The sequence below is a fragment of the Mercurialis annua genome, linkage group LG5, assembly GCF_937616625.2.
Source record: "Mercurialis annua linkage group LG5, ddMerAnnu1.2, whole genome shotgun sequence".
In the NCBI taxonomy this organism is placed as follows: domain Eukaryota; kingdom Viridiplantae; phylum Streptophyta; class Magnoliopsida; order Malpighiales; family Euphorbiaceae; genus Mercurialis; species Mercurialis annua.
In genome coordinates, this window is record NC_065574.1 from 41,974,441 (window position 1) to 41,999,682 (window position 25,242).

General features: G+C 45.9%; 74 non-coding genes across 74 annotated transcripts; all 74 read left to right on the top strand.

The window, feature by feature from the left end:
• The first annotated feature begins 13 nt into the window (after nucleotides 1-13).
• LOC126684631 (5S ribosomal RNA) lies at nucleotides 14-132 on the top strand. Its single transcript, XR_007642803.1, has one exon. It is a non-coding gene; the product is annotated as a 5S ribosomal RNA (ribosomal RNA).
• A 218-nt stretch (nucleotides 133-350) lies between these two features.
• LOC126684165 (5S ribosomal RNA) lies at nucleotides 351-469 on the top strand. Its single transcript, XR_007642357.1, has one exon. It is a non-coding gene; the product is annotated as a 5S ribosomal RNA (ribosomal RNA).
• A 220-nt stretch (nucleotides 470-689) lies between these two features.
• On the top strand, nucleotides 690-808 carry LOC126684388 (5S ribosomal RNA). The gene has a single exon (XR_007642568.1). It is a non-coding gene; the product is annotated as a 5S ribosomal RNA (ribosomal RNA).
• A 225-nt stretch (nucleotides 809-1,033) lies between these two features.
• Nucleotides 1,034-1,152, top strand: LOC126684166 (5S ribosomal RNA). The gene has a single exon (XR_007642358.1). It is a non-coding gene; the product is annotated as a 5S ribosomal RNA (ribosomal RNA).
• Nucleotides 1,153-1,384: 232 nt separating this feature from the next.
• On the top strand, nucleotides 1,385-1,503 carry LOC126684167 (5S ribosomal RNA). Its single transcript, XR_007642359.1, has one exon. It is a non-coding gene; the product is annotated as a 5S ribosomal RNA (ribosomal RNA).
• Nucleotides 1,504-1,728: 225 nt separating this feature from the next.
• LOC126684168 (5S ribosomal RNA) lies at nucleotides 1,729-1,847 on the top strand. Its single transcript, XR_007642360.1, has one exon. It is a non-coding gene; the product is annotated as a 5S ribosomal RNA (ribosomal RNA).
• A 218-nt stretch (nucleotides 1,848-2,065) lies between these two features.
• LOC126684170 (5S ribosomal RNA) lies at nucleotides 2,066-2,184 on the top strand. The gene has a single exon (XR_007642361.1). It is a non-coding gene; the product is annotated as a 5S ribosomal RNA (ribosomal RNA).
• Nucleotides 2,185-2,416: 232 nt separating this feature from the next.
• On the top strand, nucleotides 2,417-2,535 carry LOC126684632 (5S ribosomal RNA). The gene has a single exon (XR_007642804.1). It is a non-coding gene; the product is annotated as a 5S ribosomal RNA (ribosomal RNA).
• A 218-nt stretch (nucleotides 2,536-2,753) lies between these two features.
• On the top strand, nucleotides 2,754-2,872 carry LOC126684171 (5S ribosomal RNA). The gene has a single exon (XR_007642362.1). It is a non-coding gene; the product is annotated as a 5S ribosomal RNA (ribosomal RNA).
• Nucleotides 2,873-3,092: 220 nt separating this feature from the next.
• LOC126684881 (5S ribosomal RNA) lies at nucleotides 3,093-3,211 on the top strand. The gene has a single exon (XR_007643046.1). It is a non-coding gene; the product is annotated as a 5S ribosomal RNA (ribosomal RNA).
• Nucleotides 3,212-3,436: 225 nt separating this feature from the next.
• LOC126684173 (5S ribosomal RNA) lies at nucleotides 3,437-3,555 on the top strand. Its single transcript, XR_007642364.1, has one exon. It is a non-coding gene; the product is annotated as a 5S ribosomal RNA (ribosomal RNA).
• A 232-nt stretch (nucleotides 3,556-3,787) lies between these two features.
• LOC126684174 (5S ribosomal RNA) lies at nucleotides 3,788-3,906 on the top strand. Its single transcript, XR_007642365.1, has one exon. It is a non-coding gene; the product is annotated as a 5S ribosomal RNA (ribosomal RNA).
• Nucleotides 3,907-4,131: 225 nt separating this feature from the next.
• On the top strand, nucleotides 4,132-4,250 carry LOC126684175 (5S ribosomal RNA). The gene has a single exon (XR_007642366.1). It is a non-coding gene; the product is annotated as a 5S ribosomal RNA (ribosomal RNA).
• Nucleotides 4,251-4,468: 218 nt separating this feature from the next.
• LOC126684176 (5S ribosomal RNA) lies at nucleotides 4,469-4,587 on the top strand. The gene has a single exon (XR_007642367.1). It is a non-coding gene; the product is annotated as a 5S ribosomal RNA (ribosomal RNA).
• Nucleotides 4,588-4,819: 232 nt separating this feature from the next.
• LOC126684985 (5S ribosomal RNA) lies at nucleotides 4,820-4,938 on the top strand. The gene has a single exon (XR_007643145.1). It is a non-coding gene; the product is annotated as a 5S ribosomal RNA (ribosomal RNA).
• Nucleotides 4,939-5,156: 218 nt separating this feature from the next.
• Nucleotides 5,157-5,275, top strand: LOC126684177 (5S ribosomal RNA). The gene has a single exon (XR_007642368.1). It is a non-coding gene; the product is annotated as a 5S ribosomal RNA (ribosomal RNA).
• Nucleotides 5,276-5,493: 218 nt separating this feature from the next.
• On the top strand, nucleotides 5,494-5,612 carry LOC126684859 (5S ribosomal RNA). The gene has a single exon (XR_007643025.1). It is a non-coding gene; the product is annotated as a 5S ribosomal RNA (ribosomal RNA).
• A 218-nt stretch (nucleotides 5,613-5,830) lies between these two features.
• On the top strand, nucleotides 5,831-5,949 carry LOC126684178 (5S ribosomal RNA). The gene has a single exon (XR_007642369.1). It is a non-coding gene; the product is annotated as a 5S ribosomal RNA (ribosomal RNA).
• A 220-nt stretch (nucleotides 5,950-6,169) lies between these two features.
• LOC126684179 (5S ribosomal RNA) lies at nucleotides 6,170-6,288 on the top strand. Its single transcript, XR_007642370.1, has one exon. It is a non-coding gene; the product is annotated as a 5S ribosomal RNA (ribosomal RNA).
• Nucleotides 6,289-6,508: 220 nt separating this feature from the next.
• LOC126684180 (5S ribosomal RNA) lies at nucleotides 6,509-6,627 on the top strand. The gene has a single exon (XR_007642371.1). It is a non-coding gene; the product is annotated as a 5S ribosomal RNA (ribosomal RNA).
• Nucleotides 6,628-6,852: 225 nt separating this feature from the next.
• On the top strand, nucleotides 6,853-6,971 carry LOC126684181 (5S ribosomal RNA). Its single transcript, XR_007642372.1, has one exon. It is a non-coding gene; the product is annotated as a 5S ribosomal RNA (ribosomal RNA).
• Nucleotides 6,972-7,196: 225 nt separating this feature from the next.
• LOC126684182 (5S ribosomal RNA) lies at nucleotides 7,197-7,315 on the top strand. Its single transcript, XR_007642373.1, has one exon. It is a non-coding gene; the product is annotated as a 5S ribosomal RNA (ribosomal RNA).
• Nucleotides 7,316-7,540: 225 nt separating this feature from the next.
• Nucleotides 7,541-7,659, top strand: LOC126684184 (5S ribosomal RNA). Its single transcript, XR_007642375.1, has one exon. It is a non-coding gene; the product is annotated as a 5S ribosomal RNA (ribosomal RNA).
• Nucleotides 7,660-7,891: 232 nt separating this feature from the next.
• LOC126684186 (5S ribosomal RNA) lies at nucleotides 7,892-8,010 on the top strand. The gene has a single exon (XR_007642376.1). It is a non-coding gene; the product is annotated as a 5S ribosomal RNA (ribosomal RNA).
• A 232-nt stretch (nucleotides 8,011-8,242) lies between these two features.
• Nucleotides 8,243-8,361, top strand: LOC126684775 (5S ribosomal RNA). Its single transcript, XR_007642944.1, has one exon. It is a non-coding gene; the product is annotated as a 5S ribosomal RNA (ribosomal RNA).
• Nucleotides 8,362-8,593: 232 nt separating this feature from the next.
• On the top strand, nucleotides 8,594-8,712 carry LOC126684350 (5S ribosomal RNA). The gene has a single exon (XR_007642532.1). It is a non-coding gene; the product is annotated as a 5S ribosomal RNA (ribosomal RNA).
• A 232-nt stretch (nucleotides 8,713-8,944) lies between these two features.
• On the top strand, nucleotides 8,945-9,063 carry LOC126684187 (5S ribosomal RNA). Its single transcript, XR_007642377.1, has one exon. It is a non-coding gene; the product is annotated as a 5S ribosomal RNA (ribosomal RNA).
• A 225-nt stretch (nucleotides 9,064-9,288) lies between these two features.
• LOC126684188 (5S ribosomal RNA) lies at nucleotides 9,289-9,407 on the top strand. Its single transcript, XR_007642378.1, has one exon. It is a non-coding gene; the product is annotated as a 5S ribosomal RNA (ribosomal RNA).
• A 232-nt stretch (nucleotides 9,408-9,639) lies between these two features.
• Nucleotides 9,640-9,758, top strand: LOC126684875 (5S ribosomal RNA). The gene has a single exon (XR_007643040.1). It is a non-coding gene; the product is annotated as a 5S ribosomal RNA (ribosomal RNA).
• Nucleotides 9,759-9,976: 218 nt separating this feature from the next.
• LOC126684189 (5S ribosomal RNA) lies at nucleotides 9,977-10,095 on the top strand. The gene has a single exon (XR_007642379.1). It is a non-coding gene; the product is annotated as a 5S ribosomal RNA (ribosomal RNA).
• Nucleotides 10,096-10,313: 218 nt separating this feature from the next.
• On the top strand, nucleotides 10,314-10,432 carry LOC126684190 (5S ribosomal RNA). The gene has a single exon (XR_007642380.1). It is a non-coding gene; the product is annotated as a 5S ribosomal RNA (ribosomal RNA).
• A 225-nt stretch (nucleotides 10,433-10,657) lies between these two features.
• LOC126684191 (5S ribosomal RNA) lies at nucleotides 10,658-10,776 on the top strand. The gene has a single exon (XR_007642381.1). It is a non-coding gene; the product is annotated as a 5S ribosomal RNA (ribosomal RNA).
• A 218-nt stretch (nucleotides 10,777-10,994) lies between these two features.
• LOC126684192 (5S ribosomal RNA) lies at nucleotides 10,995-11,113 on the top strand. The gene has a single exon (XR_007642382.1). It is a non-coding gene; the product is annotated as a 5S ribosomal RNA (ribosomal RNA).
• A 218-nt stretch (nucleotides 11,114-11,331) lies between these two features.
• Nucleotides 11,332-11,450, top strand: LOC126684193 (5S ribosomal RNA). Its single transcript, XR_007642383.1, has one exon. It is a non-coding gene; the product is annotated as a 5S ribosomal RNA (ribosomal RNA).
• Nucleotides 11,451-11,675: 225 nt separating this feature from the next.
• Nucleotides 11,676-11,794, top strand: LOC126684194 (5S ribosomal RNA). Its single transcript, XR_007642384.1, has one exon. It is a non-coding gene; the product is annotated as a 5S ribosomal RNA (ribosomal RNA).
• Nucleotides 11,795-12,012: 218 nt separating this feature from the next.
• Nucleotides 12,013-12,131, top strand: LOC126684196 (5S ribosomal RNA). The gene has a single exon (XR_007642386.1). It is a non-coding gene; the product is annotated as a 5S ribosomal RNA (ribosomal RNA).
• A 218-nt stretch (nucleotides 12,132-12,349) lies between these two features.
• On the top strand, nucleotides 12,350-12,468 carry LOC126684197 (5S ribosomal RNA). The gene has a single exon (XR_007642387.1). It is a non-coding gene; the product is annotated as a 5S ribosomal RNA (ribosomal RNA).
• A 225-nt stretch (nucleotides 12,469-12,693) lies between these two features.
• Nucleotides 12,694-12,812, top strand: LOC126684198 (5S ribosomal RNA). Its single transcript, XR_007642388.1, has one exon. It is a non-coding gene; the product is annotated as a 5S ribosomal RNA (ribosomal RNA).
• A 225-nt stretch (nucleotides 12,813-13,037) lies between these two features.
• LOC126684853 (5S ribosomal RNA) lies at nucleotides 13,038-13,156 on the top strand. Its single transcript, XR_007643020.1, has one exon. It is a non-coding gene; the product is annotated as a 5S ribosomal RNA (ribosomal RNA).
• Nucleotides 13,157-13,388: 232 nt separating this feature from the next.
• On the top strand, nucleotides 13,389-13,507 carry LOC126684199 (5S ribosomal RNA). The gene has a single exon (XR_007642389.1). It is a non-coding gene; the product is annotated as a 5S ribosomal RNA (ribosomal RNA).
• Nucleotides 13,508-13,732: 225 nt separating this feature from the next.
• Nucleotides 13,733-13,851, top strand: LOC126684200 (5S ribosomal RNA). The gene has a single exon (XR_007642390.1). It is a non-coding gene; the product is annotated as a 5S ribosomal RNA (ribosomal RNA).
• A 232-nt stretch (nucleotides 13,852-14,083) lies between these two features.
• On the top strand, nucleotides 14,084-14,202 carry LOC126684876 (5S ribosomal RNA). Its single transcript, XR_007643041.1, has one exon. It is a non-coding gene; the product is annotated as a 5S ribosomal RNA (ribosomal RNA).
• Nucleotides 14,203-14,420: 218 nt separating this feature from the next.
• Nucleotides 14,421-14,539, top strand: LOC126684800 (5S ribosomal RNA). The gene has a single exon (XR_007642969.1). It is a non-coding gene; the product is annotated as a 5S ribosomal RNA (ribosomal RNA).
• Nucleotides 14,540-14,757: 218 nt separating this feature from the next.
• Nucleotides 14,758-14,876, top strand: LOC126684201 (5S ribosomal RNA). Its single transcript, XR_007642391.1, has one exon. It is a non-coding gene; the product is annotated as a 5S ribosomal RNA (ribosomal RNA).
• A 218-nt stretch (nucleotides 14,877-15,094) lies between these two features.
• On the top strand, nucleotides 15,095-15,213 carry LOC126684202 (5S ribosomal RNA). The gene has a single exon (XR_007642392.1). It is a non-coding gene; the product is annotated as a 5S ribosomal RNA (ribosomal RNA).
• A 225-nt stretch (nucleotides 15,214-15,438) lies between these two features.
• LOC126684203 (5S ribosomal RNA) lies at nucleotides 15,439-15,557 on the top strand. Its single transcript, XR_007642393.1, has one exon. It is a non-coding gene; the product is annotated as a 5S ribosomal RNA (ribosomal RNA).
• Nucleotides 15,558-15,775: 218 nt separating this feature from the next.
• Nucleotides 15,776-15,894, top strand: LOC126684204 (5S ribosomal RNA). The gene has a single exon (XR_007642394.1). It is a non-coding gene; the product is annotated as a 5S ribosomal RNA (ribosomal RNA).
• A 218-nt stretch (nucleotides 15,895-16,112) lies between these two features.
• Nucleotides 16,113-16,231, top strand: LOC126684205 (5S ribosomal RNA). The gene has a single exon (XR_007642395.1). It is a non-coding gene; the product is annotated as a 5S ribosomal RNA (ribosomal RNA).
• A 225-nt stretch (nucleotides 16,232-16,456) lies between these two features.
• LOC126684207 (5S ribosomal RNA) lies at nucleotides 16,457-16,575 on the top strand. The gene has a single exon (XR_007642397.1). It is a non-coding gene; the product is annotated as a 5S ribosomal RNA (ribosomal RNA).
• Nucleotides 16,576-16,800: 225 nt separating this feature from the next.
• LOC126684854 (5S ribosomal RNA) lies at nucleotides 16,801-16,919 on the top strand. Its single transcript, XR_007643021.1, has one exon. It is a non-coding gene; the product is annotated as a 5S ribosomal RNA (ribosomal RNA).
• A 232-nt stretch (nucleotides 16,920-17,151) lies between these two features.
• On the top strand, nucleotides 17,152-17,270 carry LOC126684208 (5S ribosomal RNA). Its single transcript, XR_007642398.1, has one exon. It is a non-coding gene; the product is annotated as a 5S ribosomal RNA (ribosomal RNA).
• A 225-nt stretch (nucleotides 17,271-17,495) lies between these two features.
• LOC126684209 (5S ribosomal RNA) lies at nucleotides 17,496-17,614 on the top strand. Its single transcript, XR_007642399.1, has one exon. It is a non-coding gene; the product is annotated as a 5S ribosomal RNA (ribosomal RNA).
• A 232-nt stretch (nucleotides 17,615-17,846) lies between these two features.
• LOC126684877 (5S ribosomal RNA) lies at nucleotides 17,847-17,965 on the top strand. The gene has a single exon (XR_007643042.1). It is a non-coding gene; the product is annotated as a 5S ribosomal RNA (ribosomal RNA).
• A 218-nt stretch (nucleotides 17,966-18,183) lies between these two features.
• On the top strand, nucleotides 18,184-18,302 carry LOC126684801 (5S ribosomal RNA). Its single transcript, XR_007642970.1, has one exon. It is a non-coding gene; the product is annotated as a 5S ribosomal RNA (ribosomal RNA).
• Nucleotides 18,303-18,520: 218 nt separating this feature from the next.
• LOC126684512 (5S ribosomal RNA) lies at nucleotides 18,521-18,639 on the top strand. Its single transcript, XR_007642687.1, has one exon. It is a non-coding gene; the product is annotated as a 5S ribosomal RNA (ribosomal RNA).
• A 218-nt stretch (nucleotides 18,640-18,857) lies between these two features.
• On the top strand, nucleotides 18,858-18,976 carry LOC126684210 (5S ribosomal RNA). Its single transcript, XR_007642400.1, has one exon. It is a non-coding gene; the product is annotated as a 5S ribosomal RNA (ribosomal RNA).
• A 225-nt stretch (nucleotides 18,977-19,201) lies between these two features.
• On the top strand, nucleotides 19,202-19,320 carry LOC126684211 (5S ribosomal RNA). The gene has a single exon (XR_007642401.1). It is a non-coding gene; the product is annotated as a 5S ribosomal RNA (ribosomal RNA).
• A 218-nt stretch (nucleotides 19,321-19,538) lies between these two features.
• Nucleotides 19,539-19,657, top strand: LOC126684802 (5S ribosomal RNA). The gene has a single exon (XR_007642971.1). It is a non-coding gene; the product is annotated as a 5S ribosomal RNA (ribosomal RNA).
• A 218-nt stretch (nucleotides 19,658-19,875) lies between these two features.
• Nucleotides 19,876-19,994, top strand: LOC126684212 (5S ribosomal RNA). Its single transcript, XR_007642402.1, has one exon. It is a non-coding gene; the product is annotated as a 5S ribosomal RNA (ribosomal RNA).
• A 218-nt stretch (nucleotides 19,995-20,212) lies between these two features.
• On the top strand, nucleotides 20,213-20,331 carry LOC126684213 (5S ribosomal RNA). The gene has a single exon (XR_007642403.1). It is a non-coding gene; the product is annotated as a 5S ribosomal RNA (ribosomal RNA).
• A 225-nt stretch (nucleotides 20,332-20,556) lies between these two features.
• LOC126684214 (5S ribosomal RNA) lies at nucleotides 20,557-20,675 on the top strand. Its single transcript, XR_007642404.1, has one exon. It is a non-coding gene; the product is annotated as a 5S ribosomal RNA (ribosomal RNA).
• A 218-nt stretch (nucleotides 20,676-20,893) lies between these two features.
• LOC126684215 (5S ribosomal RNA) lies at nucleotides 20,894-21,012 on the top strand. The gene has a single exon (XR_007642405.1). It is a non-coding gene; the product is annotated as a 5S ribosomal RNA (ribosomal RNA).
• Nucleotides 21,013-21,244: 232 nt separating this feature from the next.
• Nucleotides 21,245-21,363, top strand: LOC126684216 (5S ribosomal RNA). Its single transcript, XR_007642406.1, has one exon. It is a non-coding gene; the product is annotated as a 5S ribosomal RNA (ribosomal RNA).
• A 218-nt stretch (nucleotides 21,364-21,581) lies between these two features.
• On the top strand, nucleotides 21,582-21,700 carry LOC126684653 (5S ribosomal RNA). Its single transcript, XR_007642825.1, has one exon. It is a non-coding gene; the product is annotated as a 5S ribosomal RNA (ribosomal RNA).
• Nucleotides 21,701-21,918: 218 nt separating this feature from the next.
• On the top strand, nucleotides 21,919-22,037 carry LOC126684218 (5S ribosomal RNA). The gene has a single exon (XR_007642408.1). It is a non-coding gene; the product is annotated as a 5S ribosomal RNA (ribosomal RNA).
• Nucleotides 22,038-22,262: 225 nt separating this feature from the next.
• Nucleotides 22,263-22,381, top strand: LOC126684219 (5S ribosomal RNA). Its single transcript, XR_007642409.1, has one exon. It is a non-coding gene; the product is annotated as a 5S ribosomal RNA (ribosomal RNA).
• Nucleotides 22,382-22,599: 218 nt separating this feature from the next.
• LOC126684220 (5S ribosomal RNA) lies at nucleotides 22,600-22,718 on the top strand. Its single transcript, XR_007642410.1, has one exon. It is a non-coding gene; the product is annotated as a 5S ribosomal RNA (ribosomal RNA).
• Nucleotides 22,719-22,950: 232 nt separating this feature from the next.
• On the top strand, nucleotides 22,951-23,069 carry LOC126684222 (5S ribosomal RNA). The gene has a single exon (XR_007642411.1). It is a non-coding gene; the product is annotated as a 5S ribosomal RNA (ribosomal RNA).
• Nucleotides 23,070-23,287: 218 nt separating this feature from the next.
• LOC126684654 (5S ribosomal RNA) lies at nucleotides 23,288-23,406 on the top strand. The gene has a single exon (XR_007642826.1). It is a non-coding gene; the product is annotated as a 5S ribosomal RNA (ribosomal RNA).
• A 218-nt stretch (nucleotides 23,407-23,624) lies between these two features.
• Nucleotides 23,625-23,743, top strand: LOC126684223 (5S ribosomal RNA). Its single transcript, XR_007642412.1, has one exon. It is a non-coding gene; the product is annotated as a 5S ribosomal RNA (ribosomal RNA).
• Nucleotides 23,744-23,963: 220 nt separating this feature from the next.
• On the top strand, nucleotides 23,964-24,082 carry LOC126684224 (5S ribosomal RNA). The gene has a single exon (XR_007642413.1). It is a non-coding gene; the product is annotated as a 5S ribosomal RNA (ribosomal RNA).
• Nucleotides 24,083-24,307: 225 nt separating this feature from the next.
• Nucleotides 24,308-24,426, top strand: LOC126684225 (5S ribosomal RNA). Its single transcript, XR_007642414.1, has one exon. It is a non-coding gene; the product is annotated as a 5S ribosomal RNA (ribosomal RNA).
• A 220-nt stretch (nucleotides 24,427-24,646) lies between these two features.
• LOC126684226 (5S ribosomal RNA) lies at nucleotides 24,647-24,765 on the top strand. The gene has a single exon (XR_007642415.1). It is a non-coding gene; the product is annotated as a 5S ribosomal RNA (ribosomal RNA).
• A 220-nt stretch (nucleotides 24,766-24,985) lies between these two features.
• On the top strand, nucleotides 24,986-25,104 carry LOC126684227 (5S ribosomal RNA). The gene has a single exon (XR_007642416.1). It is a non-coding gene; the product is annotated as a 5S ribosomal RNA (ribosomal RNA).
• The last annotated feature ends 138 nt before the right edge of the window (nucleotides 25,105-25,242 follow it).

Here is a 25,242-nt window from a genome sequence, read left to right on the forward strand (position 1 = left end):
TGCAAGGTGTGACGGGTGCGATCATACTAGCACTAATACACCGGATCCCATCAGAACTCCGAAGTTAAACGTGCTTGGGCGAGAGCAGTACTAGGATGGGTGACCTCCTGGGAAGTCCTCGTGTTGCACCCCTTTTTTGCATTTTTGCGGTCCGCGCCTGCATTTTTTTAATTATTATCGCCTATCGCGTAAACGAGTAACGAGCAACGAGCACCGGTATTGCAATGCAGGGACTAAACGGGAAATATGAAAAAGTTCAGGGACCAAAACGTACTTTTAAAGATATTTTTTATTTTGGTTGAATGAGTTGCAAGGCAGCAGATATATACGATGATCGTGCAAGGTGTGACGGGTGCGATCATACCAGCACTAATGCACCGGATCCCATCAGAACTCCGAAGTTAAACGTGCTTGGGCGAGAGCAGTACTAGGATGGGTGACCTCCTGGGAAGTCCTCGTGTTGCACCCCTTTTTTGCATTTTTGCGGTCCGCGCCTGCATTTTTTTAATTATTATCGCCTATCGCGTAAACGAGTAACGAGCAACGAGCACCGGTGAATTGCAATGCAGGGACTAAACGGGAAATATGAAAAAGTTCAGGGACCAAAACGTACTTTTAAAGATATTTTTTATTTTGGTTGAATGAGTTGCAAGGCAGCAGATATATACGATGATCGTGCAAGGTGTGACGGGTGCGATCATACCAGCACTAATGCACCGGATCCCATCAGAACTCCGAAGTTAAACGTGCTTGGGCGAGAGCAGTACTAGGATGGGTGACCTCCTGGGAAGTCCTTGTGTTGCACCCCTTTATTGCATTTTTGCGGTCCGCGCCTGCATTTTTTTAATTATTATCGCCTATCGCGTAAACAGAACGAGTAACGAGCAACGAGCACCGGTGAATTGCAATGCAGGGACTAAACGGGAAATATGAAAAAGTTCAGGGACCAAAACGTACTTTTAAAGATAGTTTTTATTTTGGTTGAATGAGTTGCAAGGCAGCAGATATATACGATGATCGTGCAAGGTGTGACGGGTGCGATCATACCAGCACTAATGCACCGGATCCCATCAGAACTCCGAAGTTAAACGTGCTTGGGCGAGAGCAGTACTAGGATGGGTGACCTCCTGGGAAGTCCTCGTGTTGCACCCCTTTTTGGCATTTTTGCGGTCCGCGCCTGCATTTTTTTAATTATTATCGCCTATCGCGTAAACAGAACGAGTAACGAGTAACGAGCAACGAGCACCGGTGAATTGCAATGCAGGGACTAAACGGGAAATATGAAAAAGTTCAGGGACCAAAACGTACTTTTAAAGATAGTTTTTATTTTGGTTGAATGAGTTGCAAGGCAGCAGATATATACGATGATCGTGCAAGGTGTGACGGGTGCGATCATACCAGCACTAATGCACCGGATCCCATCAGAACTCCGAAGTTAAACGTGCTTGGGCGAGAGCAGTACTAGGATGGGTGACCTCCTGGGAAGTCCTCGTGTTGCACCCCTTTTTTGCATTTTTGCGGTCCGCGCCTGCATTTTTTTAATTATTATCGCCTATCGCGTAAACAGAACGAGTAACGAGCAACGAGCACCGGTGAATTGCAATGCAGGGACTAAACGGGAAATATGAAAAAGTTCAGGGACCAAAACGTACTTTTAAAGATATTTTTTATTTTGGTTGAATGAGTTGCAAGGCAGCAGATATATACGATGATCGTGCAAGGTGTGACGGGTGCGATCATACCAGCACTAATGCACCGGATCCCATCAGAACTCCGAAGTTAAACGTGCTTGGGCGAGAGCAGTACTAGGATGGGTGACCTCCTGGGAAGTCCTCGTGTTGCACCCCTTTTTTGCATTTTTGCGGTCCGCGCCTGCATTTTTTTAATTATTATCGCCTATCGCGTAAACAGAACGAGTAACGAGCACCGGTGAATTGCAATGCAGGGACTAAACGGGAAATATGAAAAAGTTCAGGGACCAAAACGTACTTTTAAAGATAGTTTTTATTTTGGTTGAATGAGTTGCAAGGCAGCAGATATATACGAAGATCGTGCAAGGTGTGACGGGTGCGATCATACCAGCACTAATGCACCGGATCCCATCAGAACTCCGAAGTTAAACGTGCTTGGGCGAGAGCAGTACTAGGATGGGTGACCTCCTGGGAAGTCCTCGTGTTGCACCCCTTTTTGGCATTTTTGCGGTCCGCGCCTGCATTTTTTTAATTATTATCGCCTATCGCGTAAACAGAACGAGTAACGAGTAACGAGCAACGAGCACCGGTGAATTGCAATGCAGGGACTAAACGGGAAATATGAAAAAGTTCAGGGACCAAAACGTACTTTTAAAGATAGTTTTTATTTTGGTTGAATGAGTTGCAAGGCAGCAGATATATACGATGATCGTGCAAGGTGTGACGGGTGCGATCATACTAGCACTAATACACCGGATCCCATCAGAACTCCGAAGTTAAACGTGCTTGGGCGAGAGCAGTACTAGGATGGGTGACCTCCTGGGAAGTCCTCGTGTTGCACCCCTTTTTTGCATTTTTGCGGTCCGCGCCTGCATTTTTTTAATTATTATCGCCTATCGCGTAAACGAGTAACGAGCAACGAGCACCGGTATTGCAATGCAGGGACTAAACGGGAAATATGAAAAAGTTCAGGGACCAAAACGTACTTTTAAAGATATTTTTTATTTTGGTTGAATGAGTTGTAAGGCAGCAGATATATACGATGATCGTGCAAGGTGTGACGGGTGCGATCATACCAGCACTAATGCACCGGATCCCATCAGAACTCCGAAGTTAAACGTGCTTGGGCGAGAGCAGTACTAGGATGGGTGACCTCCTGGGAAGTCCTCGTGTTGCACCCCTTTTTTGCATTTTTGCGGTCCGCGCCTGCATTTTTTTAATTATTATCGCCTATCGCGTAAACGAGTAACGAGCAACGAGCACCGGTGAATTGCAATGCAGGGACTAAACGGGAAATATGAAAAAGTTCAGGGACCAAAACGTACTTTTAAAGATATTTTTTATTTTGGTTGAATGAGTTGCAAGGCAGCAGATATATACGATGATCGTGCAAGGTGTGACGGGTGCGATCATACCAGCCCTAATGCACCGGATCCCATCAGAACTCCGAAGTTAAACGTGCTTGGGCGAGAGCAGTACTAGGATGGGTGACCTCCTGGGAAGTCCTCGTGTTGCACCCCTTTATTGCATTTTTGCGGTCCGCGCCTGCATTTTTTTAATTATTATCGCCTATCGCGTAAACAGAACGAGTAACGAGCAACGAGCACCGGTGAATTGCAATGCAGGGACTAAACGGGAAATATGAAAAAGTTCAGGGACCAAAACGTACTTTTAAAGATAGTTTTTATTTTGGTTGAATGAGTTGCAAGGCAGCAGATATATACGATGATCGTGCAAGGTGTGACGGGTGCGATCATACCAGCACTAATGCACCGGATCCCATCAGAACTCCGAAGTTAAACGTGCTTGGGCGAGAGCAGTACTAGGATGGGTGACCTCCTGGGAAGTCCTCGTGTTGCACCCCTTTTTGGCATTTTTGCGGTCCGCGCCTGCATTTTTTTAATTATTATCGCCTATCGCGTAAACAGAACGAGTAACGAGTAACGAGCAACGAGCACCGGTGAATTGCAATGCAGGGACTAAACGGGAAATATGAAAAAGTTCAGGGACCAAAACGTACTTTTAAAGATAGTTTTTATTTTGGTTGAATGAGTTGCAAGGCAGCAGATATATACGATGATCGTGCAAGGTGTGACGGGTGCGATCATACCAGCACTAATGCACCGGATCCCATCAGAACTCCGAAGTTAAACGTGCTTGGGCGAGAGCAGTACTAGGATGGGTGACCTCCTGGGAAGTCCTCGTGTTGCACCCCTTTTTTGCATTTTTGCGGTCCGCGCCTGCATTTTTTTAATTATTATCGCCTATCGCGTAAACAGAACGAGTAACGAGCAACGAGCACCGGTGAATTGCAATGCAGGGACTAAACGGGAAATATGAAAAAGTTCAGGGACCAAAACGTACTTTTAAAGATATTTTTTATTTTGGTTGAATGAGTTGCAAGGCAGCAGATATATACGATGATCGTGCAAGGTGTGACGGGTGCGATCATACCAGCACTAATGCACCGGATCCCATCAGAACTCCGAAGTTAAACGTGCTTGGGCGAGAGCAGTACTAGGATGGGTGACCTCCTGGGAAGTCCTCGTGTTGCACCCCTTTTTTGCATTTTTGCGGTCCGTGCCTGCATTTTTTTAATTATTATCGCCTATCGCGTAAACAGAACGAGTAACGAGCACCGGTGAATTGCAATGCAGGGACTAAACGGGAAATATGAAAAAGTTCAGGGACCAAAACGTACTTTTAAAGATAGTTTTTATTTTGGTTGAATGAGTTGCAAGGCAGCAGATATATACGATGATCGTGCAAGGTGTGACGGGTGCGATCATACCAGCACTAATGCACCGGATCCCATCAGAACTCCGAAGTTAAACGTGCTTGGGCGAGAGCAGTACTAGGATGGGTGACCTCCTGGGAAGTCCTCGTGTTGCACCCCTTTTTGGCATTTTTGCGGTCCGCGCCTGCATTTTTTTAATTATTATCGCCTATCGCGTAAACAGAACGAGTAACGAGTAACGAGCAACGAGCACCGGTGAATTGCAATGCAGGGACTAAACGGGAAATATGAAAAAGTTCAGGGACCAAAACGTACTTTTAAAGATAGTTTTTATTTTGGTTGAATGAGTTGCAAGGCAGCAGATATATACGATGATCGTGCAAGGTGTGACGGGTGCGATCATACAAGCACTAATACACCGGATCCCATCAGAACTCCGAAGTTAAACGTGCTTGGGCGAGAGCAGTACTAGGATGGGTGACCTCCTGGGAAGTCCTCGTGTTGCACCCCTTTTTTGCATTTTTGCGGTCCGCGCCTGCATTTTTTTAATTATTATCGCCTATCGCGTAAACGAGTAACGAGCAACGAGCACCGGTATTGCAATGCAGGGACTAAACGGGAAATATGAAAAAGTTCAGGGACCAAAACGTACTTTTAAAGATAGTTTTTATTTTGGTTGAATGAGTTGCAAGGCAGCAGATATATACGATGATCGTGCAAGGTGTGACGGGTGCGATCATACCAGCACTAATGCACCGGATCCCATCAGAACTCCGAAGTTAAACGTGCTTGGGCGAGAGCAGTACTAGGATGGGTGACCTCCTGGGAAGTCCTCGTGTTGCACCCCTTTTTTGCATTTTTGCGGTCCGCGCCTGCATTTTTTTAATTATTATCGCCTATCGCGTAAACAGAACGAGTAACGAGCACCGGTGAATTGCAATGCAGGGACTAAACGGGAAATATGAAAAAGTTCAGGGACCAAAACGTACTTTTAAAGATATTTTTTATTTTGGTTGAATGAGTTGCAAGGCAGCAGATATATACGATGATCGTGCAAGGTGTGACGGGTGCGATCATACCAGCACTAATGCACCGGATCCCATCAGAACTCCGAAGTTAAACGTGCTTGGGCGAGAGCAATACTAGGATGGGTGACCTCCTGGGAAGTCCTCGTGTTGCACCCCTTTTTTGCATTTTTGCGGTCCGCGCCTGCATTTTTTTAATTATTATCGCCTATCGCGTAAACAGAACGAGTAACGAGCACCGGTGAATTGCAATGCAGGGACTAAACGGGAAATATGAAAAAGTTCAGGGACCAAAACGTACTTTTAAAGATATTTTTTATTTTGGTTGAATGAGTTGCAAGGCAGCAGATATATACGATGATCGTGCAAGGTGTGACGGGTGCGATCATACCAGCACTAATGCACCGGATCCCATCAGAACTCCGAAGTTAAACGTGCTTGGGCGAGAGCAGTACTAGGATGGGTGACCTCCTGGGAAGTCCTCGTGTTGCACCCCTTTTTTGCATTTTTGCGGTCCGCGCCTGCATTTTTTTAATTATTATCGCCTATCGCGTAAACGAGTAACGAGCAACGAGCACCGGTGAATTGCAATGCAGGGACTAAACGGGAAATATGAAAAAGTTCAGGGACCAAAACGTACTTTTAAAGATATTTTTTATTTTGGTTGAATGAGTTGCAAGGCAGCAGATATATACGATGATCGTGCAAGGTGTGACGGGTGCGATCATACCAGCACTAATGCACCGGATCCCATCAGAACTCCGAAGTTAAACGTGCTTGGGCGAGAGCAGTACTAGGATGGGTGACCTCCTGGGAAGTCCTCGTGTTGCACCCCTTTTTTGCATTTTTGCGGTCCGCGCCTGCATTTTTTTAATTATTATCGCCTATCGCGTAAACGAGTAACGAGCAACGAGCACCGGTGAATTGCAATGCAGGGACTAAACGGGAAATATGAAAAAGTTCAGGGACCAAAACGTACTTTTAAAGATAGTTTTTATTTTGGTTGAATGAGTTGCAAGGCAGCAGATATATACGATGATCGTGCAAGGTGTGACGGGTGCGATCATACCAGCACTAATGCACCGGATCCCATCAGAACTCCGAAGTTAAACGTGCTTGGGCGAGAGCAGTACTAGGATGGGTGACCTCCTGGGAAGTCCTCGTGTTGCACCCCTTTATTGCATTTTTGCGGTCCGCGCCTGCATTTTTTTAATTATTATCGCCTATCGCGTAAACAGAACGAGTAACGAGCAACGAGCACCGGTGAATTGCAATGCAGGGACTAAACGGGAAATATGAAAAAGTTCAGGGACCAAAACGTACTTTTAAAGATAGTTTTTATTTTGGTTGAATGAGTTGCAAGGCAGCAGATATATACGATGATCGTGCAAGGTGTGACGGGTGCGATCATACCAGCACTAATGCACCGGATCCCATCAGAACTCCGAAGTTAAACGTGCTTGGGCGAGAGCAGTACTAGGATGGGTGACCTCCTGGGAAGTCCTCGTGTTGCACCCCTTTTTGGCATTTTTGCGGTCCGCGCCTGCATTTTTTTAATTATTATCGCCTATCGCGTAAACAGAACGAGTAACGAGCAACGAGCACCGGTGAATTGCAATGCAGGGACTAAACGGGAAATATGAAAAAGTTCAGGGACCAAAACGTACTTTTAAAGATAGTTTTTATTTTGGTTGAATGAGTTGCAAGGCAGCAGATATATACGATGATCGTGCAAGGTGTGACGGGTGCGATCATACCAGCACTAATGCACCGGATCCCATCAGAACTCCGAAGTTAAACGTGCTTGGGCGAGAGCAGTACTAGGATGGGTGACCTCCTGGGAAGTCCTCGTGTTGCACCCCTTTTTGGCATTTTTGCGGTCCGCGCCTGCATTTTTTTAATTATTATCGCCTATCGCGTAAACAGAACGAGCAACGAGCAACGAGCACCGGTGAATTGCAATGCAGGGACTAAACGGGAAATATGAAAAAGTTCAGGGACCAAAACGTACTTTTAAAGATAGTTTTTATTTTGGTTGAATGAGTTGCAAGGCAGCAGATATATACGATGATCGTGCAAGGTGTGACGGGTGCGATCATACCAGCACTAATGCACCGGATCCCATCAGAACTCCGAAGTTAAACGTGCTTGGGCGAGAGCAGTACTAGGATGGGTGACCTCCTGGGAAGTCCTCGTGTTGCACCCCTTTTTGGCATTTTTGCGGTCCGCGCCTGCATTTTTTTAATTATTATCGCATATCGCGTAAACAGAACGAGTAACGAGTAACGAGCAACGAGCACCGGTGAATTGCAATGCAGGGACTAAACGGGAAATATAAAAAAGTTCAGGGACCAAAACGTACTTTTAAAGATAGTTTTTATTTTGGTTGAATGAGTTGCAAGGCAGCAGATATATACGATAATCGTGCAAGGTGTGACGGGTGCGATCATACCAGCACTAATGCACCGGATCCCATCAGAACTCCGAAGTTAAACGTGCTTGGGCGAGAGCAGTACTAGGATGGGTGACCTCCTGGGAAGTCCTCGTGTTGCACCCCTTTTTTGCATTTTTGCGGTCCGCGCCTGCATTTTTTTAATTATTATCGCCTATCGCGTAAACAGAACGAGTAACGAGTAACGAGCAACGAGCACCGGTGAATTGCAATGCAGGGACTAAACGGGAAATATGAAAAAGTTCAGGGACCAAAACGTACTTTTAAAGATAGTTTTTATTTTGGTTGAATGAGTTGCAAGGCAGCAGATATATACGATGATCGTGCAAGGTGTGACGGGTGCGATCATACCGGCACTAATGCACCGGATCCCATCAGAACTCCGAAGTTAAACGTGTTTGGGCGAGAGCAGTACTAGGATGGGTGACCTCCTGGGAAGTCCTCGTGTTGCACCCCTTTTTGGCATTTTTGCGGTCCGCGCCTGCATTTTTTTAATTATTATCGCCTATCGCGTAAACAGAACGAGTAACGAGTAACGAGCAACGAGCACCGCTGAATTGCAATGCAGGGACTAAACGGGAAATATGAAAAAGTTTAGGGACCAAAACGTACTTTTAAAGATAGTTTTTATTTTGGTTGAATGAGTTGCAAGGCAGCAGATATATACGATGATCGTGCAAGGTGTGACGGGTGCGATCATACCAGCACTAATGCACCGGATCCCATCAGAACTCCGAAGCTAAACGTGCTTGGGCGAGAGCAGTACTAGGATGGGTGACCTCCTGGGAAGTCCTCGTGTTGCACCCCTTTTTGGCATTTTTGCGGTCCGCGCCTGCATTTTTTTAATTATTATCGCCTATCGCGTAAACAGAACGAGTAACGAGCAACGAGCAACGAGCACCGGTGAATTGCAATGCAGGGACTAAACGGGAAATATGAAAAAGTTTAGGGACCAAAACGTACTTTTAAAGATAGTTTTTATTTTGGTTGAATGAGTTGCAAGGCAGCAGATATATACGATGATCGTGCAAGGTGTGACGGGTGCGATCATACCAGCACTAATGCACCGGATCCCATCAGAACTCCGAAGTTAAACGTGCTTGGGCGAGAGCAGTACTAGGATGGGTGACCTCCTGGGAAGTCCTCGTGTTGCACCCCTTTTTTGCATTTTTGCGGTCCGCGCCTGCATTTTTTTAGTTATTATCGCCTATCGCGTAAACAGAACGAGTAACGAGTAACGAGCACCGGTGAATTGCAATGCAGGGACTAAACGGGAAATATGAAAAAGTTCAGGGACCAAAACGTACTTTTAAAGATAGTTTTTATTTTGGTTGAATGAGTTGCAAGGCAGCAGATATATACGATGATCGTGCAAGGTGTGACGGGTGCGATCATACCAGCACTAATGCACCGGATCCCATCAGAACTCCGAAGTTAAACGTGCTTGGGCGAGAGCAGTACTAGGATGGGTGACCTCCTGGGAAGTCCTCGTGTTGCACCCCTTTTTGGCATTTTTGCGGTCCGCGCCTGCATTTTTTTAATTATTATCGCCTATCGCGTAAACAGAACGAGTAACGAGCAACGAGTAACGAGCACCGGTGAATTGCAATGCAGGGACTAAACGGGAAATATGAAAAAGTTCAGAGACCAAAACGTACTTTTAAAGATAGTTTTTATTTTGGTTGAATGAGTTGCAAGGCAGCAGATATATACGATGATCGTGCAAGGTGTGACGGGTGCGATCATACCAGCACTAATGCACCGGATCCCATCAGAACTCCGAAGTTAAACGTGCTTGGGCGAGAGCAGTACTAGGATGGGTGACCTCCTGGGTAGTCCTCGTGTTGCACCCCTTTTTTGCATTTTTGCGGTCCGCGCCTGCATTTTTTTAATTATTATCGCCTATCGCGTAAACAGAACGAGTAACGAGCACCGGTGAATTGCAATGCAGGGACTAAACGGGAAATATGAAAAAGTTCAGGGACCAAAACGTACTTTTAAAGATAGTTTTTATTTTGGTTGAATGAGTTGCAAGGCAGCAGATATATACGATGATCGTGCAAGGTGTGACGGGTGCGATCATACCAGCACTAATGCACCGGATCCCATCAGAACTCCGAAGTTAAACGTGCTTGGGCGAGAGCAGTACTAGGATGGGTGACCTCCTGGGAAGTCCTCGTGTTGCACCCCTTTTTTGCATTTTTGCGGTCCGCGCCTGCATTTTTTTAATTATTATCGCCTATCGCGTAAACAGAACGAGTAACGAGCACCGGTGAATTGCAATGCAGGGACTAAACGGGAAATATGAAAACGTTCAGGGACCAAAACGTACTTTTAAAGATAGTTTTTATTTTGGTTGAATGAGTTGCAAGGCAGCAGATATATACGATGATCGTGCAAGGTGTGACGGGTGCGATCATACCAGCACTAATGCACCGGATCCCATCAGAACTCCGAAGTTAAACGTGCTTGGGCGAGAGCAGTACTAGGATGGGTGACCTCCTGGGAAGTCCTCGTGTTGCACCCCTTTTTGGCATTTTTGCGGTCCGCGCCTGCATTTTTTTAGTTATTATCGCCTATCGCGTAAACAGAACGAGTAACGAGTAACGAGCACCGGTGAATTGCAATGCAGGGACTAAACGGGAAATATGAAAAAGTTCAGGGACCAAAACGTACTTTTAAAGATAGTTTTTATTTTGGTTGAATGAGTTGCAAGGCAGCAGATATATACGATGATCGTGCAAGGTGTGACGGGTGCGATCATACCAGCACTAATGCACCGGATCCCATCAGAACTCCGAAGTTAAACGTGCTTGGGCGAGAGCAGTACTAGGATGGGTGACCTCCTGGGAAGTCCTCGTGTTGCACCCCTTTTTTGCATTTTTGCGGTCCGCGCCTGCATTTTTTTAATTATTATCGCCTATCGCGTAAACAGAACGAGTAACGAGCACCGGTGAATTACAATGCAGGGACTAAACGGGAAATATGAAAACGTTCAGGGACCAAAACGTACTTTTAAAGATAGTTTTTATTTTGGTTGAATGAGTTGCAAGGCAGCAGATATATACGATGATCGTGCAAGGTGTGACGGGTGCGATCATACCAGCACTAATGCACCGGATCCCATCAGAACTCCGAAGTTAAACGTGCTTGGGCGAGAGCAGTACTAGGATGGGTGACCTCCTGGGAAGTCCTCGTGTTGCACCCCTTTTTTGCATTTTTGCGGTCCGCGCCTGCATTTTTTTAATTATTATCGCCTATCGCGTAAACAGAACGAGTAACGAGCACCGGTGAATTGCAATGCAGGGACTAAACGGGAAATATGAAAACGTTCAGGGACCAAAACGTACTTTTAAAGATAGTTTTTATTTTGGTTGAATGAGTTGCAAGGCAGCAGATATATACGATGATCGTGCAAGGTGTGACGGGTGCGATCATACCAGCACTAATGCACCGGATCCCATCAGAACTCCGAAGTTAAACGTGCTTGGGCGAGAGCAGTACTAGGATGGGTGACCTCCTGGGAAGTCCTCGTGTTGCACCCCTTTTTGGCATTTTTGCGGTCCGCGCCTGCATTTTTTTAGTTATTATCGCCTATCGCGTAAACAGAACGAGTAACGAGTAACGAGCACCGGTGAATTGCAATGCAGGGACTAAACGGGAAATATGAAAAAGTTCAGGGACCAAAACGTACTTTTAAAGATAGTTTTTATTTTGGTTGAATGAGTTGCAAGGCAGCAGATATATACGATGATCGTGCAAGGTGTGACGGGTGCGATCATACCAGCACTAATGCACCGGATCCCATCAGAACTCCGAAGTTAAACGTGCTTGGGCGAGAGCAGTACTAGGATGGGTGACCTCCTGGGAAGTCCTCGTGTTGCACCCCTTTTTTGCATTTTTGCGGTCCGCGCCTGCATTTTTTTAATTATTATCGCCTATCGCGTAAACAGAACGAGTAACGAGCACCGGTGAATTACAATGCAGGGACTAAACGGGAAATATGAAAACGTTCAGGGACCAAAACGTACTTTTAAAGATAGTTTTTATTTTGGTTGAATGAGTTGCAAGGCAGCAGATATATACGATGATCGTGCAAGGTGTGACGGGTGCGATCATACCAGCACTAATGCACCGGATCCCATCAGAACTCCGAAGTTAAACGTGCTTGGGCGAGAGCAGTACTAGGATGGGTGACCTCCTGGGAAGTCCTCGTGTTGCACCCCTTTTTTGCATTTTTGCGGTCCGCGCCTGCATTTTTTTAATTATTATCGCCTATCGCGTAAACAGAACGAGTAACGAGCACCGGTGAATTGCAATGCAGGGACTAAACGGGAAATATGAAAACGTTCAGGGACCAAAACGTACTTTTAAAGATAGTTTTTATTTTGGTTGAATGAGTTGCAAGGCAGCAGATATATACGATGATCGTGCAAGGTGTGACGGGTGCGATCATACCAGCACTAATGCACCGGATCCCATCAGAACTCCGAAGTTAAACGTGCTTGGGCGAGAGCAGTACTAGGATGGGTGACCTCCTGGGAAGTCCTCGTGTTGCACCCCTTTTTGGCATTTTTGCGGTCCGCGCCTGCATTTTTTTAATTATTATCGCCTATCGCGTAAACAGAACGAGTAACGAGTAACGAGCACCGGTGAATTGCAATGCAGGGACTAAACGGGAAATATGAAAAAGTTCAGGGACCAAAACGTACTTTTAAAGATAGTTTTTATTTTGGTTGAATGAGTTGCAAGGCAGCAGATATATACGATGATCGTGCAAGGTGTGACGGGTGCGATCATACCAGCACTAATGCACCGGATCCCATCAGAACTCCGAAGTTAAACGTGCTTGGGCGAGAGCAGTACTAGGATGGGTGACCTCCTGGGAAGTCCTCGTGTTGCACCCCTTTTTGGCAATTTTGCGGTCCGCGCCTGCATTTTTTTAATTATTATCGCCTATCGCGTAAACAGAACGAGCAACGAGCAACGAGCACCGGTGAATTGCAATGCAGGGACTAAACGGGAAATATGAAAAAGTTCAGGGACCAAAACGTACTTTTAAAGATAGTTTTTATTTTGGTTGAATGAGTTGCAAGGCAGCAGATATATACGATGATCGTGCAAGGTGTGACGGGTGCGATCATACCAGCACTAATGCACCGGATCCCATCAGAACTCCGAAGTTAAACGTGCTTGGGCGAGAGCAGTACTAGGATGGGTGACCTCCTGGAAAGTCCTCGTGTTGCACCCCTTTTTGGCATTTTTGCGGTCCGCGCCTGCATTTTTTTAATTATTATCGCCTATCGCGTAAACAGAACGAGTAACGAGCAACGAGTAACGAGCACCGGTGAATTGCAATGCAGGGACTAAACGGGAAATATGAAAAAGTTCAGAGACCAAAACGTACTTTTAAAGATAGTTTTTATTTTGGTTGAATGAGTTGCAAGGCAGCAGATATATACGATGATCGTGCAAGGTGTGACGGGTGCGATCATACCAGCACTAATGCACCGGATCCCATCAGAACTCCGAAGTTAAACGTGCTTGGGCGAGAGCAGTACTAGGATGGGTGACCTCCTGGGAAGTCCTCGTGTTGCACCCCTTTTTGGCAATTTTGCGGTCCGCGCCTGCATTTTTTTAATTATTATCGCCTATCGCGTAAACAGAACGAGCAACGAGCAACGAGCACCGGTGAATTGCAATGCAGGGACTAAACGGGAAATATGAAAAAGTTCAGGGACCAAAACGTACTTTTAAAGATAGTTTTTATTTTGGTTGAATGAGTTGCAAGGCAGCAGATATATACGATGATCGTGCAAGGTGTGACGGGTGCGATCATACCAGCACTAATGCACCGGATCCCATCAGAACTCCGAAGTTAAACGTGCTTGGGCGAGAGCAGTACTAGGATGGGTGACCTCCTGGGAAGTCCTCGTGTTGCACCCCTTTTTGGCATTTTTGCGGTCCGCGCCTGCATTTTTTTAATTATTATCGCCTATCGCGTAAACAGAACGAGTAACGAGCAACGAGTAACGAGCACCGGTGAATTGCAATGCAGGGACTAAACGGGAAATATGAAAAAGTTCAGAGACCAAAACGTACTTTTAAAGATAGTTTTTATTTTGGTTGAATGAGTTGCAAGGCAGCAGATATATACGATGATCGTGCAAGGTGTGACGGGTGCGATCATACCAGCACTAATGCACCGGATCCCATCAGAACTCCGAAGTTAAACGTGCTTGGGCGAGAGCAGTACTAGGATGGGTGACCTCCTGGGTAGTCCTCGTGTTGCACCCCTTTTTTGCATTTTTGCGGTCCGCGCCTGCATTTTTTTAATTATTATCGCCTATCGCGTAAACAGAACGAGTAACGAGCACCGGTGAATTGCAATGCAGGGACTAAACGGGAAATATGAAAAAGTTCAGGGACCAAAATGTACTTTTAAAGATAGTTTTTATTTTGGTTGAATGAGTTGCAAGGCAGCAGATATATACGATGATCGTGCAAGGTGTGACGGGTGCGATCATACCAGCACTAATGCACCGGATCCCATCAGAACTCCGAAGTTAAACGCGCTTGGGCGAGAGCAGTACTAGGATGGGTGACCTCCTGGGAAGTCCTCGTGTTGCACCCCTTTTTGGCATTTTTGCGGTCCGCGCCTGCATTTTTTTAATTATTATCGCCTATCGCGTAAACAGAACGAGTAACGAGCACCGGTGAATTGCAATGCAGGGACTAAACGGGAAATATGAAAAAGTTCAGGGACCAAAACGTACTTTTAAAGATAGTTTTTATTTTGGTTGAATGAGTTGCAAGGCAGCAGATATATACGATGATCGTGCAAGGTGTGACGGGTGCGATCATACCAGCACTAATGCACCGGATCCCATCAGAACTCCGAAGTTAAACGTGCTTGGGCGAGAGCAGTACTAGGATGGGTGACCTCCTGGGAAGTCCTCGTGTTGCACCCCTTTTTTGCATTTTTGCGGTCCGCGCCTGCATTTTTTTAATTATTATCGCCTATCGCGTAAACAGAACGAGTAACGAGCACCGGTGAATTGCAATGCAGGGACTAAACGGGAAATATGAAAACGTTCAGGGACCAAAACGTACTTTTAAAGATAGTTTTTATTTTGGTTGAATGAGTTGCAAGGCAGCAGATATATACGATGATCGTGCAAGGTGTGACGGGTGCGATCATACCAGCACTAATGCACCGGATCCCATCAGAACTCCGAAGTTAAACGTGCTTGGGCGAGAGCAGTACTAGGATGGGTGACCTCCTGGGAAGTCCTCGTGTTGCACCCCTTTTTGGCATTTTTGCGGTCCGCGCCTGCATTTTTTTAGTTATTATCGCCTATCGCGTAAACAGAACGAGTAACGAGTAACGAGCACCGGTGAATTGCAATGCAGGGACTAAACGGGAAATATGAAAAAGTTCAGGGACCAAAACGTACTTTTAAAGATAGTTTTTATTTTGGTTGAATGAGTTGCAAGGCAGCAGATATATACGATGATCGTGCAAGGTGTGACGGGTGCGATCATACCAGCACTAATGCACCGGATCCCATCAGAACTCCGAAGTTAAACGTGCTTGGGCGAGAGCAGTACTAGGATGGGTGACCTCCTGGGAAGTCCTCGTGTTGCACCCCTTTTTTGCATTTTTGCGGTCCGCGCCTGCATTTTTTTAATTATTATCGCCTATCGCGTAAACAGAACGAGTAACGAGCACCGGTGAATTACAATGCAGGGACTAAACGGGAAATATGAAAACGTTCAGGGACCAAAACGTACTTTTAAAGATAGTTTTTATTTTGGTTGAATGAGTTGCAAGGCAGCAGATATATACGATGATCGTGCAAGGTGTGACGGGTGCGATCATACCAGCACTAATGCACCGGATCCCATCAGAACTCCGAAGTTAAACGTGCTTGGGCGAGAGCAGTACTAGGATGGGTGACCTCCTGGGAAGTCCTCGTGTTGCACCCCTTTTTTGCATTTTTGCGGTCCGCGCCTGCATTTTTTTAATTATTATCGCCTATCGCGTAAACAGAACGAGTAACGAGCACCGGTGAATTGCAATGCAGGGACTAAACGGGAAATATGAAAACGTTCAGGGACCAAAACGTACTTTTAAAGATAGTTTTTATTTTGGTTGAATGAGTTGCAAGGCAGCAGATATATACGATGATCGTGCAAGGTGTGACGGGTGCGATCATACCAGCACTAATGCACCGGATCCCATCAGAACTCCGAAGTTAAACGTGCTTGGGCGAGAGCAGTACTAGGATGGGTGACCTCCTGGGAAGTCCTCGTGTTGCACCCCTTTTTGGCATTTTTGCGGTCCGCGCCTGCATTTTTTTAATTATTATCGCCTATCGCGTAAACAGAACGAGTAACGAGTAACGAGCACCGGTGAATTGCAATGCAGGGACTAAACGGGAAATATGAAAAAGTTCAGGGACCAAAACGTACTTTTAAAGATAGTTTTTATTTTGGTTGAATGAGTTGCAAGGCAGCAGATATATACGATGATCGTGCAAGGTGTGACGGGTGCGATCATACCAGCACTAATGCACCGGATCCCATCAGAACTCCGAAGTTAAACGTGCTTGGGCGAGAGCAGTACTAGGATGGGTGACCTCCTGGGAAGTCCTCGTGTTGCACCCCTTTTTGGCAATTTTGCGGTCCGCGCCTGCATTTTTTTAATTATTATCGCCTATCGCGTAAACAGAACGAGCAACGAGCAACGAGCACCGGTGAATTGCAATGCAGGGACTAAACGGGAAATATGAAAAAGTTCAGGGACCAAAACGTACTTTTAAAGATAGTTTTTATTTTGGTTGAATGAGTTGCAAGGCAGCAGATATATACGATGATCGTGCAAGGTGTGACGGGTGCGATCATACCAGCACTAATGCACCGGATCCCATCAGAACTCCGAAGTTAAACGTGCTTGGGCGAGAGCAGTACTAGGATGGGTGACCTCCTGGAAAGTCCTCGTGTTGCACCCCTTTTTGGCATTTTTGCGGTCCGCGCCTGCATTTTTTTAATTATTATCGCCTATCGCGTAAACAGAACGAGTAACGAGCAACGAGTAACGAGCACCGGTGAATTGCAATGCAGGGACTAAACGGGAAATATGAAAAAGTTCAGAGACCAAAACGTACTTTTAAAGATAGTTTTTATTTTGGTTGAATGAGTTGCAAGGCAGCAGATATATACGATGATCGTGCAAGGTGTGACGGGTGCGATCATACCAGCACTAATGCACCGGATCCCATCAGAACTCCGAAGTTAAACGTGCTTGGGCGAGAGCAGTACTAGGATGGGTGACCTCCTGGGAAGTCCTCGTGTTGCACCCCTTTTTGGCAATTTTGCGGTCCGCGCCTGCATTTTTTTAATTATTATCGCCTATCGCGTAAACAGAACGAGCAACGAGCAACGAGCACCGGTGAATTGCAATGCAGGGACTAAACGGGAAATATGAAAAAGTTCAGGGACCAAAACGTACTTTTAAAGATAGTTTTTATTTTGGTTGAATGAGTTGCAAGGCAGCAGATATATACGATGATCGTGCAAGGTGTGACGGGTGCGATCATACCAGCACTAATGCACCGGATCCCATCAGAACTCCGAAGTTAAACGTGCTTGGGCGAGAGCAGTACTAGGATGGGTGACCTCCTGGGAAGTCCTCGTGTTGCACCCCTTTTTGGCATTTTTGCGGTCCGCGCCTGCATTTTTTTAATTATTATCGCCTATCGCGTAAACAGAACGAGTAACGAGCAACGAGTAACGAGCACCGGTGAATTGCAATGCAGGGACTAAACGGGAAATATGAAAAAGTTCAGAGACCAAAACGTACTTTTAAAGATAGTTTTTATTTTGGTTGAATGAGTTGCAAGGCAGCAGATATATACGATGATCGTGCAAGGTGTGACGGGTGCGATCATACCAGCACTAATGCACCGGATCCCATCAGAACTCCGAAGTTAAACGTGCTTGGGCGAGAGCAGTACTAGGATGGGTGACCTCCTGGGTAGTCCTCGTGTTGCACCCCTTTTTTGCATTTTTGCGGTCCGCGCCTGCATTTTTTTAATTATTATCGCCTATCGCGTAAACAGAACGAGTAACGAGCACCGGTGAATTGCAATGCAGGGACTAAACGGGAAATATGAAAAAGTTCAGGGACCAAAATGTACTTTTAAAGATAGTTTTTATTTTGGTTGAATGAGTTGCAAGGCAGCAGATATATACGATGATCGTGCAAGGTGTGACGGGTGCGATCATACCAGCACTAATGCACCGGATCCCATCAGAACTCCGAAGTTAAACGCGCTTGGGCGAGAGCAGTACTAGGATGGGTGACCTCCTGGGAAGTCCTCGTGTTGCACCCCTTTTTGGCATTTTTGCGGTCCGCGCCTGCATTTTTTTAATTATTATCGCCTATCGCGTAAACAGAACGAGTAACGAGCACCGGTGAATTGCAATGCAGGGACTAAACGGGAAATATGAAAAAGTTCAGGGACCAAAACGTACTTTTAAAGATAGTTTTTATTTTGGTTGAATGAGTTGCAAGGCAGCAGATATATACGATGATCGTGCAAGGTGTGACGGGTGCGATCATACCAGCACTAATGCACCGGATCCCATCAGAACTCCGAAGTGAAACGTGCTTGGGCGAGAGCAGTACTAGGATGGGTGACCTCCTGGGAAGTCCTCGTGTTGCACCCCTTTTTTGCATTTTTGCGGTCCGCGCCTGCATTTTTTTAATTATTATCGCCTATCGCGTAAACAGAACGAGTAACGAGCACCGGTGAATTGCAATGCAGGGACTAAACGGGAAATATGAAAAAGTTCAGGGACCAAAACGTACTTTTAAAGATAGTTTTTATTTTGGTTGAATGAGTTGCAAGGCAGCAGATATATACGATGATCGTGCAAGGTGTGACGGGTGCGATCATACCAGCACTAATGCACCGGATCCCATCAGAACTCCGAAGTTAAACGTGCTTGGGCGAGAGCAGTACTAGGATGGGTGACCTCCTGGGAAGTCCTCGTGTTGCACCCCTTTTTTGCATTTTTGCGGTCCGCGCCTGCATTTTTTTAATTATTATCGCCTATCGCGTAAACAGAACGAGTAACGAGTAACGAGCACCGGTGAATTGCAATGCAGGGACTAAACGGGAAATATGAAAAAGTTCAGGGACCAAAACGTACTTTTAAAGATAGTTTTTATTTTGGTTGAATGAGTTGCAAGGCAGCAGATATATACGATGATCGTGCAAGGTGTGACGGGTGCGATCATACCAGCACTAATGCACCGGATCCCATCAGAACTCCGAAGTTAAACGTGCTTGGGCGAGAGCAGTACTAGGATGGGTGACCTCCTGGGAAGTCCTCGTGTTGCACCCCTTTTTTGCATTTTTGCGGTCCGCGCCTGCATTTTTTTAATTATTATCGCCTATCGCGTAAACAGAACGAGTAACGAGCACCGGTGAATTGCAATGCAGGGACTAAACGGGAAATATGAAAACGTTCAGGGACCAAAACGTACTTTTAAAGATAGTTTTTATTTTGGTTGAATGAGTTGCAAGGCAGCAGATATATACGATGATCGTGCAAGGTGTGACGGGTGCGATCATACCAGCACTAATGCACCGGATCCCATCAGAACTCCGAAGTTAAACGCGCTTGGGCGAGAGCAGTACTAGGATGGGTGACCTCCTGGGAAGTCCTCGTGTTGCACCCCTTTTTGGCATTTTTGCGGTCCGCGCCTGCATTTTTTTAATTATTATCGCCTATCGCGTAAACAGAACGAGTAACGAGCACCGGTGAATTGCAATGCAGGGACTAAACGGGAAATATGAAAAAGTTCAGGGACCAAAACGTACTTTTAAAGATAGTTTTTATTTTGGTTGAATGAGTTGCAAGGCAGCAGATATATACGATGATCGTGCAAGGTGTGACGGGTGCGATCATACCAGCACTAATGCACCGGATCCCATCAGAACTCCGAAGTTAAACGTGCTTGGGCGAGAGCAGTACTAGGATGGGTGACCTCCTGGGAAGTCCTCGTGTTGCACCCCTTTTTTGCATTTTTGCGGTCCGCGCCTGCATTTTTTTAATTATTATCGCCTATCGCGTAAACAGAACGAGTAACGAGCACCGGTGAATTGCAATGCAGGGACTAAACGGGAAATATGAAAAAGTTCAGGGACCAAAACGTACTTTTAAAGATAGTTTTTATTTTGGTTGAATGAGTTGCAAGGCAGCAGATATATACGATGATCGTGCAAGGTGTGACGGGTGCGATCATACCAGCACTAATGCACCGGATCCCATCAGAACTCCGAAGTTAAACGTGCTTGGGCGAGAGCAGTACTAGGATGGGTGACCTCCTGGGAAGTCCTCGTGTTGCACCCCTTTTTTGCATTTTTGCGGTCCGCGCCTGCATTTTTTTAATTATTATCGCCTATCGCGTAAACAGAACGAGTAACGAGTAACGAGCACCGGTGAATTGCAATGCAGGGACTAAACGGGAAATATGAAAAAGATCAGGGACCAAAACGTACTTTTAAAGATAGTTTTTATTTTGGTTGAATGAGTTGCAAGGCAGCAGATATATACGATGATCGTGCAAGGTGTGACGGGTGCGATCATACCAGCACTAATGCACCGGATCCCATCAGAACTCCGAAGTTAAACGTGCTTGGGCGAGAGCAGTACTAGGATGGGTGACCTCCTGGGAAGTCCTCGTGTTGCACCCCTTTTTTGCATTTTTGCGGTCCGCGCCTGCATTTTTTTAATTATTATCGCCTATCGCGTAAACAGAACGAGTAACGAGCACCGGTGAATTGCAATGCAGGGACTAAACGGGAAATATGAAAACGTTCAGGGACCAAAACGTACTTTTAAAGATAGTTTTTATTTTGGTTGAATGAGTTGCAAGGCAGCAGATATATACGATGATCGTGCAAGGTGTGACGGGTGCGATCATACCAGCACTAATGCACCGGATCCCATCAGAACTCCGAAGTTAAACGTGCTTGGGCGAGAGCAGTACTAGGATGGGTGACCTCCTGGGAAGTCCTCGTGTTGCACCCCTTTTTGGCATTTTTGCGGTCCGCGCTTGCATTTTTTTAATTATTATCGCCTATCGCGTAAACAGAACGAGTAACGAGCAACGAGTAACGAGCACCGGTGAATTGCAATGCAGGGACTAAACGGGAAATATGAAAAAGTTCAGAGACCAAAACGTACTTTTAAAGATAGTTTTTATTTTGGTTGAATGAGTTGCAAGGCAGCAGATATATACGATGATCGTGCAAGGTGTGACGGGTGCGATCATACCAGCACTAATGCACCGGATCCCATCAGAACTCCGAAGTTAAACGTGCTTGGGCGAGAGCAGTACTAGGATGGGTGACCTCCTGGGAAGTCCTCGTGTTGCACCCCTTTTTGGCATTTTTGCGGTCCGCGCCTGCATTTTTTTAATTATTATCGCCTATCGCGTAAACAGAACGAGTAACGAGCACCGGTGAATTGCAATGCAGGGACTAAACGGGAAATATGAAAAAGTTCAGGGACCAAAACGTACTTTTAAAGATAGTTTTTATTTTGGTTGAATGAGTTGCAAGGCAGCAGATATATACGATGATCGTGCAAGGTGTGACGGGTGCGATCATACCAGCACTAATGCACCGGATCCCATCAGAACTCCAAAGTTAAACGTGCTTGGGCGAGAGCAGTACTAGGATGGGTGACCTCCTGGGAAGTCCTCGTGTTGCACCCCTTTTTTGCATTTTTGCGGTCCGCGCCTGCATTTTTTTAATTATTATCGCCTATCGCGTAAACAGAACGAGTAACGAGCACCGGTGAATTGCAATGCAGGGACTAAACGGGAAATATGAAAAAGTTCAGGGACCAAAACGTACTTTTAAAGATAGTTTTTATTTTGGTTGAATGAGTTGCAAGGCAGCAGATATATACGATGATCGTGCAAGGTGTGACGGGTGCGATCATACCAGCACTAATGCACCGGATCCCATCAGAACTCCGAAGTTAAACGTGCTTGGGCGAGAGCAGTACTAGGATGGGTGACCTCCTGGGAAGTCCTCGTGTTGCACCCCTTTTTTGCATTTTTGCGGTCCGCGCCTGCATTTTTTTAATTATTATCGCCTATCGCGTAAACAGAACGAGTAACGAGTAACGAGCACCGGTGAATTGCAATGCAGGGACTAAACGGGAAATATGAAAAAGTTCAGGGACCAAAACGTACTTTTAAAGATAGTTTTTATTTTGGTTGAATGAGTTGCAAGGCAGCAGATATATACGATGATCGTGCAAGGTGTGACGGGTGCGATCATACCAGCACTAATGCACCGGATCCCATCAGAACTCCGAAGTTAAACGTGCTTGGGCGAGAGCAGTACTAGGATGGGTGACCTCCTGGGAAGTCCTCGTGTTGCACCCCTTTTTTGCATTTTTGCGGTCCGCGCCTGCATTTTTTTAATTATTATCGCCTATCGCGTAAACAGAACGAGTAACGAGCACCGGTGAATTGCAATGCAGGGACTAAACGGGAAATATGAAAACGTACAGGGACCAAAACGTACTTTTAAAGATAGTTTTTATTTTGGTTGAATGAGTTGCAAGGCAGCAGATATATACGATGATCGTGCAAGGTGTGACGGGTGCGATCATACCAGCACTAATGCACCGGATCCCATCAGAACTCCGAAGTTAAACGTGCTTGGGCGAGAGCAGTACTAGGATGGGTGACCTCCTGGGAAGTCCTCGTGTTGCACCCCTTTTTGGCATTTTTGCGGTCCGCGCTTGCATTTTTTTAATTATTATCGCCTATCGCGTAAACAGAACGAGTAACGAGCAACGAGTAACGAGCACCGGTGAATTGCAATGCAGGGACTAAACGGGAAATATGAAAAAGTTCAGAGACCAAAACGTACTTTTAAAGATAGTTTTTATTTTGGTTGAATGAGTTGCAAGGCAGCAGATATATACGATGATCGTGCAAGGTGTGACGGGTGCGATCATACCAGCACTAATGCACCGGATCCCATCAGAACTCCGAAGTTAAACGTGCTTGGGCGAGAGCAGTACTAGGATGGGTGACCTCCTGGGAAGTCCTCGTGTTGCACCCCTTTTTGGCATTTTTGCGGTCCGCGCCTGCATTTTTTTAATTATTATCGCCTATCGCGTAAACAGAACGAGTAACGAGCACCGGTGAATTGCAATGCAGGGACTAAACGGGAAATATGAAAAAGTTCAGGGACCAAAACGTACTTTTAAAGATAGTTTTTATTTTGGTTGAATGAGTTGCAAGGCAGCAGATATATACGATGATCGTGCAAGGTGTGACGGGTGCGATCATACCAGCACTAATGCACCGGATCCCATCAGAACTCCAAAGTTAAACGTGCTTGGGCGAGAGCAGTACTAGGATGGGTGACCTCCTGGGAAGTCCTCGTGTTGCACCCCTTTTTTGCATTTTTGCGGTCCGCGCCTGCATTTTTTTAATTATTATCGCCTATCGCGTAAACAGAACGAGTAACGAGCACCGGTGAATTGCAATGCAGGGACTAAACGGGAAATATGAAAAAGTTCAGGGACCAAAACGTACTTTTAAAGATATTTTTTATTTTGGTTGAATGAGTTGCAAGGCAGCAGATATATACGATGATCGTGCAAGGTGTGACGGGTGCGATCATACCAGCACTAATGCACCGGATCCCATCAGAACTCCGAAGTTAAACGTGCTTGGGCGAGAGCAGTACTAGGATGGGTGACCTCCTGGGAAGTCCTCGTGTTGCACCCCTTTTTTGCATTTTTGCGGTCCGCGCCTGCATTTTTTTAATTATTATCGCCTATCGCGTAAACGAGTAACGAGCAACGAGCACCGGTGAATTGCAATGCAGGGACTAAACGGGAAATATGAAAAAGTTCAGGGACCAAAACGTACTTTTAAAGATATTTTTTATTTTGGTTGAATGAGTTGCAAGGCAGCAGATATATACGATGATCGTGCAAGGTGTGACGGGTGCGATCATACCAGCACTAATGCACCGGATCCCATCAGAACTCCGAAGTTAAACGTGCTTGGGCGAGAGCAGTACTAGGATGGGTGACCTCCTGGGAAGTCCTCGTGTTGCACCCCTTTTTTGCATTTTTGCGGTCCGCGCCTGCATTTTTTTAATTATTATCGCCTATCGCGTAAACAGAACGAGTAACGAGTAACGAGCACCGGTGAATTGCAATGCAGGGACTAAACGGGAAATATGAAAAAGTTCAGGGACCAAAACGTACTTTTAAAGATAGTTTTTATTTTGGTTGAATGAGTTGCAAGGCAGCAGATATATACGATGATCGTGCAAGGTGTGACGGGTGCGATCATACCAGCACTAATGCACCGGATCCCATCAGAACTCCGAAGTTAAACGTGCTTGGGCGAGAGCAGTACTAGGATGGGTGACCTCCTGGGAAGTCCTCGTGTTGCACCCCTTTTTTGCATTTTTGCGGTCCGCGCCTGCATTTTTTTAATTATTATCGCCTATCGCGTAAACGAGTAACGAGCAACGAGCACCGGTGAATTGCAATGCAGGGACTAAACGGGAAATATGAAAAAGTTCAGGGACCAAAACGTACTTTTAAAGATAGTTTTTATTTTGGTTGAATGAGTTGCAAGGCAGCAGATATATACGATGATCGTGCAAGGTGTGACGGGTGCGATCATACCAGCACTAATGCACCGGATCCCATCAGAACTCCGAAGTTAAACGTGCTTGGGCGAGAGCAGTACTAGGATGGGTGACCTCCTGGGAAGTCCTCGTGTTGCACCCCTTTTTTGCATTTTTGCGGTCCGCGCCTGCATTTTTTTAATTATTATCGCCTATCGCGTAAACGAGTAACGAGCAACGAGCACCGGTGAATTGCAATGCAGGGACTAAACGGGAAATATGAAAAAGTTCAGGGACCAAAACGTACTTTTAAAGATAGTTTTTATTTTGGTTGAATGAGTTGCAAGGCAGCAGATATATACGATGATCGTGCAAGGTGTGACGGGTGCGATCATACCAGCACTAATGCACCGGATCCCATCAGAACTCCGAAGTTAAACGTGCTTGGGCGAGAGCAGTACTAGGATGGGTGACCTCCTGGGAAGTCCTCGTGTTGCACCCCTTTTTTGCATTTTTGCGGTCCGCGCCTGCATTTTTTTAATTATTATCGCCTATCGCGTAAACAGAACGAGTAACGAGTAACGAGCACCGGTGAATTGCAATGCAGGGACTAAACGGGAAATATGAAAAAGTTCAGGGA